This window comes from Hibiscus syriacus, unplaced genomic scaffold (assembly GCF_006381635.1).
Source record: "Hibiscus syriacus cultivar Baekdansim isolate YM2019G1 unplaced genomic scaffold, ASM638163v2 tig00005459_pilon, whole genome shotgun sequence".
In the NCBI taxonomy this organism is placed as follows: Eukaryota; Viridiplantae; Streptophyta; class Magnoliopsida; order Malvales; family Malvaceae; genus Hibiscus; species Hibiscus syriacus.
In genome coordinates, this window is record NW_024062058.1 from 912,017 (window position 1) to 923,606 (window position 11,590).

Here is an 11,590-nt window from a genome sequence, read left to right on the forward strand (position 1 = left end):
GGCCAGGTGATCAGCTGATGCAAAGAAACCTTTTAGCTCCTCAACCTGCATCAGTAGGCACAAGAAAAAACAGGTTACGAGTATACCAACCCATAATGAATGGTTTTCGGTTTCATCAATAGAAATATGACTTGCCTGTCTGCGTAAAGTTTCATTCTCAAGCAATGCCCGCTGCTCCTGGAAACAGAAATTCAGATGAACTAATTAACTGGAAGGGATTTTAAACTTTTTAAAAAAAAAATTAATCTTAAATATAAATATATATATATATATATATATATATTAATCCACTTCATTGACAGATATACAACAGGAAAGATGCATGGAACTGTATGTTTTAGCCCTTTTCAGTGTGTTATTTCACAAATTAAATTACTTTCATTAAATTTTCCACTATCCACTTTCCTCCCATCCTTCTGGTTCCCACCATTTGCGTACTACCATCCTTATTATTCTCGGTTTAGAGTAACTTCGAGTTTTTATAGCAAATGTTTTGCAAGTTCCATGAGACCTTGCCTCCGCACAACTATGATCAAGCATTCTCCTTGTGAATATCAAATTTTCTTTTCAAAATGAGCCTATAGTTGGAGATAACCATAGGCGTAGAATCCATTTTTTATTGTTCAAAAACATGGTTTTCAGACAATACAAAGACATGCAGAGTGGGATCCGACATACTTGTGTTCTCGATTGCTCTAGCTGTTCCATAAGCACTTGTTCCTGAAATGGTAGATATAGTATTAAGGCCTCTCGAGTTAACAGATTGTTTCTAGAAATATGTAACAAACCTAATAGATCTGATGAATTTGGAGAAAATGTCATACAACCTTCTTCTCCTTCACAGATGACAACCCTTCACTAAGCTGCTGCTCCAGGACGTCAAGCTCTTTCAAGCTCATGCTGGTCAAGTTCTTACCCAACAGATGTCTATAAAGTCAGAAAAGTAATTAGCTTAAGGGAAAGTACTATCTCTGTATAGAAGAAAAATATAAAAGTTAACACAAACAGATATTTAAGACGACATACAATTGTTTCATTTGCAGCTTTGCAACTTCATCTTTCAGATTTTCTGTCTCCTTAGAGTCTTGCTTCTGCAGCAAGTGTATACTCGAAATCATCAGAATGAATATTTTCAGCATATACAACTATTGTAAGATAAATATGAATGAAACAGAAACATGTTGGAAAACAAAATTTAGTCAACTTATTTCGACTGGTAGTAACCACATGCCATACACAATTAAGTCTTAGATTCTAACTTCCAATTATCATCTTGAGATACAACAAGGACATACAGATGATGATGTTGAAATATGTTGTTCCGAGACAAAAGGGTTTGTATTTGTAAGCATAAAATGCAGATTACCTCTGCTTTATGTTCCATTAGAGGTATCTCCGGAGAACCTTGCACACACTTGTTGTACCTGGAAAATGTTTTCTTCATGCTGCACAAATGAACAAATGATTAAACTATGAACCCAATCTACACAATGAAACAAACAATGCTTAAGAAAGCAAAGCACTTTATGATCTCCTATAGCCGGATGCTTCCACTATCTCACTAATCTGCGATCATCGAAGCTAACATGTAGAAACCGACATAGATTAACATGTCCCACTCCTTCAAAGAAGGTACCATCTAAAATTTCAATAAACTCAATCGTTCGGCATACCAAGTTTCCATTGAAATTTCAATCAGAAACTCTCAGTTGGGATATGAAAGGGATGCAACTTTTCACTTGATGTAGGTATAAAAGCAAGCAAGCAAAGAGAAATTGAAAATCTCATTACGATTCTATGCTTGCAATTCAAAACAAAACCTCTAATGTGTCTCACAAGAAAACATGTCATTTACAAAAAGCCCCCCAAAAGTGAAAATTTCAAATTTGCATTTAAACTTCCAATCCAAAAATCACATGCAATGCAACAATCAAGAAATAACAAGGTAACACACAATTTCACAAAAAGTCATTTCTTCCTAAAAAAAAAACATTTTCCCAGCTAAAATGCTAAAATGATAATAAAGTTACCGTCTATCATAAAATGCAACACTTCTGAAAACAGGGAAGAAAAGGTAGAATTGAAGTTCATAAAGAGATTGATGGAAAATAATAGGAAGTCAAAACTATCAGCAGAAACAAATCTAAACGAACATGCAAGAATTTAAACAGATTAAAATTCCCAAAACCCACTAAACTTCTCAATCGGTGACCCCTGTTAAACACCGGTCTGATATTATCCCCAAAAAAAACACTCATGCAATGATAAAAAGAAAGAATCTTCATTTTTTATATGTAACGCATACCCAGAGCTGGAATACTCGAAAATTTTGCCAGTATTGGAGAAAATTATGACAGCAACCTCGGCATCACAGAGAATGGCGAGTTCCTTAGCCTTCTTAAGCAAACCCGCACGCCGCTTGGAGAATGTAACTTGCCTGCTATTAGCATTCTCTATTCTCTTTATCTCTATTTTCCCCCTACCCATTTTTCTCTTCTCTGCTCTGTTTCACTTTCTTCTCAAAAAACCCAGAAAAAAAAAACGATTATTTCAATCTGAAAAAAAAATGACCAACCGCTTCTGGGTTTGAATTTAAATATCCTGCTTTGATTACTAAGAGAAGAGAAAGCTTAATTTGGGGAGTAAGAGAAAGAAAAGGATTGCCAAAATTAGAGAACGGGGGAAGATGGGGAAAAAATTAATAAGGCAAGGCGTTTTCAAACTGGAAACGACATGTTCCCTGCATGGCTCTCTGCAATTCTATTTACAGTGTGCTTGCATTATATATTCCTTTGCCACATTTGGAGAGGTTTACATTTTTCAGGTCTTGGGTCTCTGATGCTGGACCCCACCTTCTTTTTCTGTGGTCCCCTCTTAAAAAAGAGTGAAAAAAAATTATCAATTAATGGGTTAAATTTGCTTGATTTGTTTAAACTCTGTTGAATCTTGGTTGCTATATATAATGTGATTTTTTGATCATTTTTTGAGAAGGTGATACAAATGCATCTTCGGATTTGTGTTCAAAAATGGTAACTTGCAGCACCAGATATATATATATATATGGATTTGGTGGAATCTTTTACCAGATTTGGAGCGGAGTGTCAAAGTTATAATATTTCCCATATTTGGAATATTTCCTTCTTTCATCCACCAAAGGAATTTTAAATAAATATCTCAAAAAAATATTTCTCATTCTAGTAATTACATTTTATAGTAATTTTTAAAGTAACACATATTTGCTAACGAACATATCGTACCGGATAGGGTTATTTACGTGGATAATTATTTATGTTTGTGTTTTATCTATTTTTATCATTGGTTTCAAAATATATAAGATATGGTCACTTTCGTTCTTATTCAATTAAGATGCGGTCACCACGAGTTAATTATCGTTAAATATTTTGGTATAATAATGTATTTGGTCCATGTTATTTACATATTCTCTCGATGTAGTTGTGCTTTTAATAAATTTGATCCTACAATCGAAAGATGTCACTGTCATTGGTACCAAGTGTCGTGTCGTGTATCACCATTCAATTAGAAAACTTACTTTATTTTAATTTATTTCATTTTAATTTAACAAAGTAAAACAAAACAAATTAGTGGGAAATAAATGTATTAAATTAGAATAAATTAACTAACAACCAATTGGTCTGGTGAGATAAGATACTATATCACTTAAGCAAGGTTAGGGGTTTAAATCTTGGCGATTGCGAATGGAGCAAACTGGTCGAGAGGGTCATCCTTTCCTCTGCAGTACCCGATCCGAATTAATCGATCAATAGATCAGATATCGGTGACAATAAAGATCAAATGTGTGATTATATCAATATATCATGTCACTTAATCTGTTAATTGTTAACGACGTTGACATGTGGTGACCATATCTTAATTAAATAAAAAATGAAAGTGAGTATATCTTATATATTTTTAAATCGATGACCAAAAATATATAAAATATAAACATAAATGATCATCCAAATAGTTAACTCTAGAGATAAATATGTGTTCTATTAATCGTATCTTTAAAAAATTCATATGATAAGATGAACTTTGTCCTACGTGACCCAATCGATTAACAAACTAATTAAAATAAAAGTGTGACCGACGAGCCATTTCTTTTTGTGTTTTTAAATATATTTTGAGATGAAGTTTTATGGTTTAGAATTTAGAATCGGATTATTTTAAATTATATTCACATCTTTATTACATAAATATCAATATAATTTTTTAAGACAAAATGAACTCCTTATATAGTAATATAGATATGTTAAAAATTATTTAATTTGAATAAAATATGTATTAAGAATATCAAGTATAAATGAATTGCCCGAATATTATGGGACGAGGTTGAAGGACGTTAATAAAATTTGACATTTTTCATGAATTTCTATAATATTCACATCGTTTGAACGTTTGTTTTTGTTTCAAGTAAAAGAAGGTGACCACAACATTAGAGTAAGCAAAGCTGAGAACGATCTTCTACGGTCAAGGTGATCACAACATTAGAGTGACTGAACCCATAACAATATTTTTATTACTGGGAAACTCATGGATTATTTATGACATTATCTGTTTAATAAAAATTACATGTATCGTATTTTTTAATGGTTTAAAGTTTTTATAGTACATTGTTTTAATAGTTTCATTTTTAATATAATTCTCGCTATAATTTTATTTAAATGTGACACTAATGTAATAATTTTGTTTTTATTCGGTATTGAGATTTAAAGAAAATAATATTATTAATAAGAGAATCTTCGAACTTGAAGAAATCAAGAGAGAATTAATATCAGAAAGAAGAAAAAGATTTACGCAAAAGATAAATACAAGGTCGGCCCAATATATGTGTCAGATGGGTCTTAGCTCAGGCAACATGTTTGAGGGGCATCAGAGTCGGTGGAGATATCACGATTTCACCGAATTTAGAAGGGTCGGCAAGAAATGTACTGTTACTGATTCCAGAGCCTTGTATGAGTTCCAAGAGAGGAGAGGCCGAGTAATTTTCTTCACCTTTTGAACTCTTTTGCACTAATATTATGTTAATAACGTTGTGTTTTGGGTATTTTCTGGTGGATGTAAGTGATGGAATCATGCTCTGTTTTGTGTTATTTTGATATTGTTGTAACTTGGTATTGGAGTTTCTTATGTTCTACCATGAAATTAATGAAGATTTTCGGATGGGGTTTTGTGTTTTTTTTTTGGACAGGAGGGGATCCTTTGTATGTTCTGCTGTGTTGTTGGCTAGCAGCTGTCGGTGTCGGTCTTCTTAAATCCGAGGAGATATTGGAGGGGTGGCGAGGCTTCGGATATAGAATGATATTGAATTTGAAGAGCAGACTTTTATTGCAATGATGAATGAAGCAAGAGAGGTCAGTTCATCTTGTTCCTATTATCTCATGCTTGTTTGTGTTTCCAATTTTATGTTGTTCATTTCAGATTCTTTCGAATGTATGTATGTTCTGTTGCTGATATACTTGTTACAGAAAGGCCCTGGATGCGATTTTCGTCTGTTGCTTTGGGAGATACCCGATCGAAGAGGAAGACGAGCTTGCTTAATATCATGCTAAGAACAGTTTTCCCAACCGTTGAGCAATCCAGGATTCAAAAACTCATCAAGGACAAGGCAATCAAAGTAGCAGAAGGCGGTGATGATGTAGACATTGTTCCGGAACTAAAGCCATTGTCGAAGGAAGCTGTACAAATGCAAATGGAAGACCTTGAATTCCTTAAACAAAACAAAAAGACATGAAACTACTGATCTTAATGGCAAATGGTGCCTGTTAGTTTCTTCGAACAGCACTTGGATGGTTAGAAATTGGTGGTTTTTTTTTTGTACCGTAAAGTATAGAGACATAAAATTATTATCTCGTACAGAGCATTAAAACTCGTTGGACCAGTCCTGGGTAAATAGAGTCCTAAAAAATAGAGAAAATAACCTCAGTGATCAAAAATGACTTATAATATACGATTTTAACCAACTTTTTTTTGATTTGCCAAAATGACCAACTAAATCGCAATGCGATCGATAATTCGCAACGCGATCTCCGGTATCGCAAATCAGTTTCCAGATTCGCAACGCGAACTTCGAATATCGCATTACGATTTACATATTCGCATTACGATAGTCCAAGTTCGTGTTGCGATTTATTCCAAGTTCGTTGTGATAGTCGAAGTTCGCGTTGCGATTTATTTAGTCGAAGTTCGCGTTGCGATTTATTCCAAGATTTATTTAGTCGAAGTTCGCGTTGCGATTTATTACAAATTCGTTGCGATAGTCGAAGTTCGCGTTGCGATTTATTCCAAGTTCGTTGCGATAGTCCAAAATCGCAACGACGTTATTGCATTTGTTTCTTAAGAATTTTCTCTAAAAAGATAGTATTCGCGCGGACGTGTCGAAGACACGTATTACCACGACCACGACCCGACAAAAAGACATGAAACTACTGATCTTAATGGCAAATGGTGCATGTTAGTTTCTTCAAACAGCACTTGGATGGTTAGAAATTGGTGGTTTTTTTGTACCGTACAAGTATAGGGACATAAAATTATTATCTCGCCCAGAGTATTAAAACTCGTTGGACCGGTCCTGGGTGAATAGAGTCCTAAAAAATATTGTACAACAACAAACGAATGTATAGAAGCAAAATCACAATAAAATAGATAGCACCTGGTCCATGCCGGTGCAAGCTCAACTCCGATGGAGCACGATGCACTCTCTCAGGTCAGGTCAGGCAAGTTGTAGAGGGCAGTGACAGTGGCAGTGACAGTGGTGGATCCAAAAATCGAGAATTGGGGTTCAAAAATTTTATTACTCTTTTTTTAATATAATGGATATGTAAAAAAATTCTTTCTTATTTCTTTAATATATTAAACTATATTTAATATCTAATCTAAAATGATAGTATGCATTTGGCTATTATGAGGCATATGCATCCGCCCCTGTGCAGAGGTGTAATCCGAGACAACAAAAGAACGTGGAAATGAGGCTGTGAAAGAAACATAGAACCATGCACAATGCTTGAAAGAATAACTATGGGAAATATACGAAGGTGTCTGTTGTTCTTACTATAACCTTTTTTTTAAACAGAAAGTTGTTAGTTTTATTAAAAATAAAAAATATATAGAATTATAATAAATATTTACATGTATAACCATAAATTAAATTATAATTATGACATTTCTCTATAACTATTGACATAAAAACTAACCACATAGATCACATAAGGACAAAAAAAGAAAAAAATTAAAAAGTATTGACTCTGCCCAGAATGATTTTCTGGGCCTGCATCCCTCAACTTGCTCTTGTTCTTCTGTTCATCCGCTCTGCCACTCCATTTTATTGAGGAGTGTTCGCCACTGTGAACTGTCTTTTGATGCATTCTTTCCTACAAAAATCATCAAATTCTTCGCTTGTGTATTCTCCTCCATTATCTGTTCTGAAACACTTGATCTTATTTTCAGAATCAAGTTCCACCCGCGCTTTGAAGTTTTTGAAAGTTGAAAACACGTCTGACTTCTTCTTAATAGGGTGCACCCAACATCTCCTGGAGTAGTCATCAATAAATGAGACAAAGTATTTTACTCCACCTAGGGACGTTACTGGTGCTTGCCATACGTCAGAGTGAACCAATTCTAGAACACTTTTGCCTCTAGAATTTGATGTGTTGAATTTCAACCGGTGCTGCTTACTTGTTATGCAATGCTCACACAAAGGAAGTGATACATTTGTTAAGCCTGAAAGTAGCTTTTGCGCCACAAGGACTTTCATTCCTTGTTCTGACATGTGTCCAAGTTTCTGATGCCATAGCATTGCCGAATCTGAACTACATGAGGTAACAGAGGCTTCTGCTTCTACCAAAGTCTCTCCCTTCAGCATGTACAAGTTTGCAGCTATTTTTTCGCCTTTCAGCGATAATAAATTTTTTTCAGGCCTTTCACGTGCCGCACATCTCGAACAACTTTAATTGTTCCGTCATACATCTTCAATTTGATGGTTCCCAACGCCAACGATCTCTAAGGCATGATCATTGCAACTATAAACAGATCCTCCTGAGACAGGTTTATAATGATGAACCATTCTCTTCTTGAGGTCATGTGATATGTTGCTCCCGAATCAATGAGCCTATATCTGCAAATCGTTTTCCTTCCACGGTGGTTGACGCTTCACAGCATAGAACATCTCCATCATCTGAAGTGTTTGTGGTATTGCTTTGTGGATTGGAGTTTTTATTTATACTCCAACAATCCTTCTTCAAATGACCCTTCTTTCTACAGTTGTAACACTTTAAATTCTTCTTGCTCCTCGACTTCGATCTACCATGTTTGTGACTGCTGCTTTGGCCACGTTCTGTTGATCTCCCTCTCATCGTTGTCATCGTTGTCAACGCTTCTGCTTGTTGCAGATTTACTTGTCTGTCTTCCTTGTTCTTGCGCCGATTTTCTTCTTGTAGAACAGCAGCTGCAACATCATCAAAGACTAGACTAGTGACATTACTGTTTGTCAAGTTGATGATGAGTTGATCATACGAATCCGGTAGACTTTGAAGTAGAAGTTCAACACGTTCTTGTTCTCTTATTTTACAGCTTAAGGATGTAAGCTGAGAAAATAAAGTATTCAGTGTACTTAAGTGCTCCGTCACTGAAGTAGATTATGGCATACGGAGAGTGTAGAATTTTCTCTTAAGGAAAATTTTATTGTGCAGCGATGTGGCCTTGTACAATTTGGTGAGATGGTCTCATATCTCCTTAGCTGTCTTCTTCTCCTCGATGCTTGACAATACTTCATCTGCTAATGCTAGATGAAAGTTTGCCATAGCATTCCCGTCCATTTCGATCCATTTGTTGTCATCTGTGAAATCCACTGGCCTTTCACTGATAGTTGCTAGACAACTGTCTTTCCTCATGATGGCCTTCATCTTCAATTTCCACAATGAGAAATTTCTCCCATTGAATTTTCAATATCAAATTTTGTTGCCATAGCTTCTATTATTGATAGCTCCCACTATTTCACTATCGTGAATAGTTCTCTGGAACCTTCAAAGAATGGGTAATAACTTCTTATTTTCTTATGTTGGAGGATCCACATTTTAGTGGCAACCACAAAGACAATAAGCAGATATTACACACTCAAATCTGGCTCGGATACCAATTGTTGCGGAAGACTGCTATCGGATAGAGCAAAATTGCAACTGATAATTTGAGAAAATAAAAATGAAGATAAAAGAGACGTAAAATTTACGTGGAAACCCCCTAAAAATTTAGGGTAAAAACCACGGACAACGGTAGAAGAATTTCACTATGAGAAAATAATAATTACAACCTCTCTCGATCTACCAAGGAGAAAACAATTATAATTCTCTCTAGATAAAAAGGAGAAAACAACTCTCAAGAAACTCTTTAAAATCTCTCTAGTATTGGAAGAAAGCTAGAATGCTTTGGGATGGTTTTGAAGCTAAATGAGCTATGGTATTTATAGTTGAAGCTTTAAGGTTCAATTTGTAAATACCCTAAACTTTAGTGACTAAAGTTTGTAATTTGCCCTTTCATTTTGTCAACAATTGAGGCTGCATTTTTTTTATTTCACACTTTTGGTGCATGTGCACCGAACTGCATGCTGACTTTCAACATAATTTTCTTCACCTTTTGAACTCTTTTACACTAATATTATGTTAATAACGTTGTGTTTTGGGTATTTTCTGGTGGATCTAAGTGATGGAATCATGCTCTGTTTTGTGTTATTTTTACATTGTTGTAACTTAGTATTGGAGTTTCTTATGTTCTACCATGAAATTAATGAAGATTTTCGGATGGGGTTTTGTGTTTTTTTTTTGGACAGGAGGGGATCCTTTATATGTTCTGCTGTGTTGTTGGCTAGCAGCTATCGGTGTCGGTCTTCTTAAATCCGAGGAGATATTGGAGGGGTGGCGAGGCTTCGGATATCGAATGATATTGAATTTGAAGAGCAGACTTTTATTGCAATGATGAATGAAGCAAGAGAGGTCAGTTCATCTTGTTCCTAGTATCTCATGCTTGTTTGTGTTTCCAATTTTATATTGTTCATTTCAGATTCTTTCGAATGTATGTATGTACTGTTACTGATATACTTGTTACAGAGACGAGCAAAGTTGAATGCGGGTTCCCCAAATCTTCCTATGTAGATTTGAGCTGAAAAGGCCCTGGATGCGATTTTCGTCTGTTGCTTTGGGAGAGATCCGATCGAAGAGGAAGACGAGCTTGCTTAATATCATGCTAAGAACAGTTTTCCCAACAAATCGCAAATCAGAGTTAAGAGACGTGAGAAAGCTATAACCCAAAAACGCTTATCTAAATGAATATGAGAGTCCAAAGCAATGAATATCACAATTATAACAAATAAGCATCATCTTCATCAGTCATGACATCGATGTCACAGTCGGTTAAATAAAATTAAAGAATAAAAAGTTAAATTGATCAATAAAATTGACACAAATTGTAAAGAAAAAAAATGGAAGAGAGAGGAGTTGTTCATATATATTTATATCAAATTGCGTATCAAATTAAAATTAGAGTAGATTATATCGTTCCTCACAAAATTTTAGTCTCTCTCCTATTTTGCTCACTAAACTTCTAGTTTCTAATTTGCTAACTGAATTTTACATATTAAAACATTTTGCTCACTCAGTCGCTAACTTTTTAACGGTGTTATGAAATGACACAAACATCAAAGCGACGTCATTTTAAAAAGCTCAAATATATACTAAAACGACGTCTTTTTGAATCTTCTTCTTTCCCCTCATTACAGTCGTCGAGCATTGTCTATCGTTGTTGATGGTGGTCGTTCAGACTCAAAATTCATGGGTCAGTTTGTCTCGAACCCCTGAGTTCGAATATGGTGGTTGTTTCACATGAAAATATCACAATATTCGTAAATATCTATGAAAACAATTTAACTTCCTCACTTTCAATCGGCGAAACTTTCGAGATAATGTTCTGAAAGAAATTAATTCACGAGCTAATGCACTCTCAAGATTAATTGCTCAAATAGGGTGAAATCCACAGTGTTGGCCGTAGGTCGCCATGCACTCCGGGCGACCTAACCTTGCTCAAACAGAGAGTGCTCAAACAGAGAGAATGAACGTTCAAACAGAGAGAATGAACGTGTTGCATGGCACATGAACGTCCCAACACATAGGTCGGCATGCCCTCCGGGCGACCTTGCAGGTCGTCATGCCCTCCGGGCGACCTTGTAGGTCGCCATGCACTCCGGGCGACCTACCCTCGCTCGGCTTCCCTCGGATTCCCTCGCATAGCTCGCTCGGTTGCCCTCGGATGCCCTCGCATAGTTCGTTCGGATGGCCTCGGTCGGATGGCCTCGGATGCCCAGCGTGTTGGGACGTGCATGGCACATGCAATCTCTTGTAGCTCGCCGGGAAGACATGGCGACCTAGTAGGTCGCCCGGAAGGCATGGCGACCTACGACAACACTGTGGATTTCACCTTATTTGAGCAATTAATCTTGGGAGTGCTTTATCTCGTGAATTAATTTTTTTCAGAACATTATCTCGAAAGTTTTGCCCTTTCAATCTCCTATATGTGGATTTCAGAGCAA

At 35.8% G+C, this 11,590-nt stretch overlaps 1 long non-coding RNA gene and 1 pseudogene across 1 annotated transcript; one reads left to right on the forward strand and one right to left on the reverse strand.

Moving 5' to 3' along the window:
- Positions 1–134: 134 nt before the first annotated feature.
- On the reverse strand, positions 135–1,084 carry LOC120199553. The gene is made up of 4 exons (XR_005523467.1): positions 1,027–1,084; positions 828–927; positions 679–720; positions 135–177 (listed from the first exon to the last, which is right to left on the reverse strand). It is a non-coding gene; the product is annotated as an uncharacterized LOC120199553 (long non-coding RNA).
- Positions 1,085–4,855: 3,771 nt separating this feature from the next.
- On the forward strand, positions 4,856–5,752 carry LOC120199436 (annotated as a pseudogene).
- Positions 5,753–11,590: the final 5,838 nt, after the last annotated feature.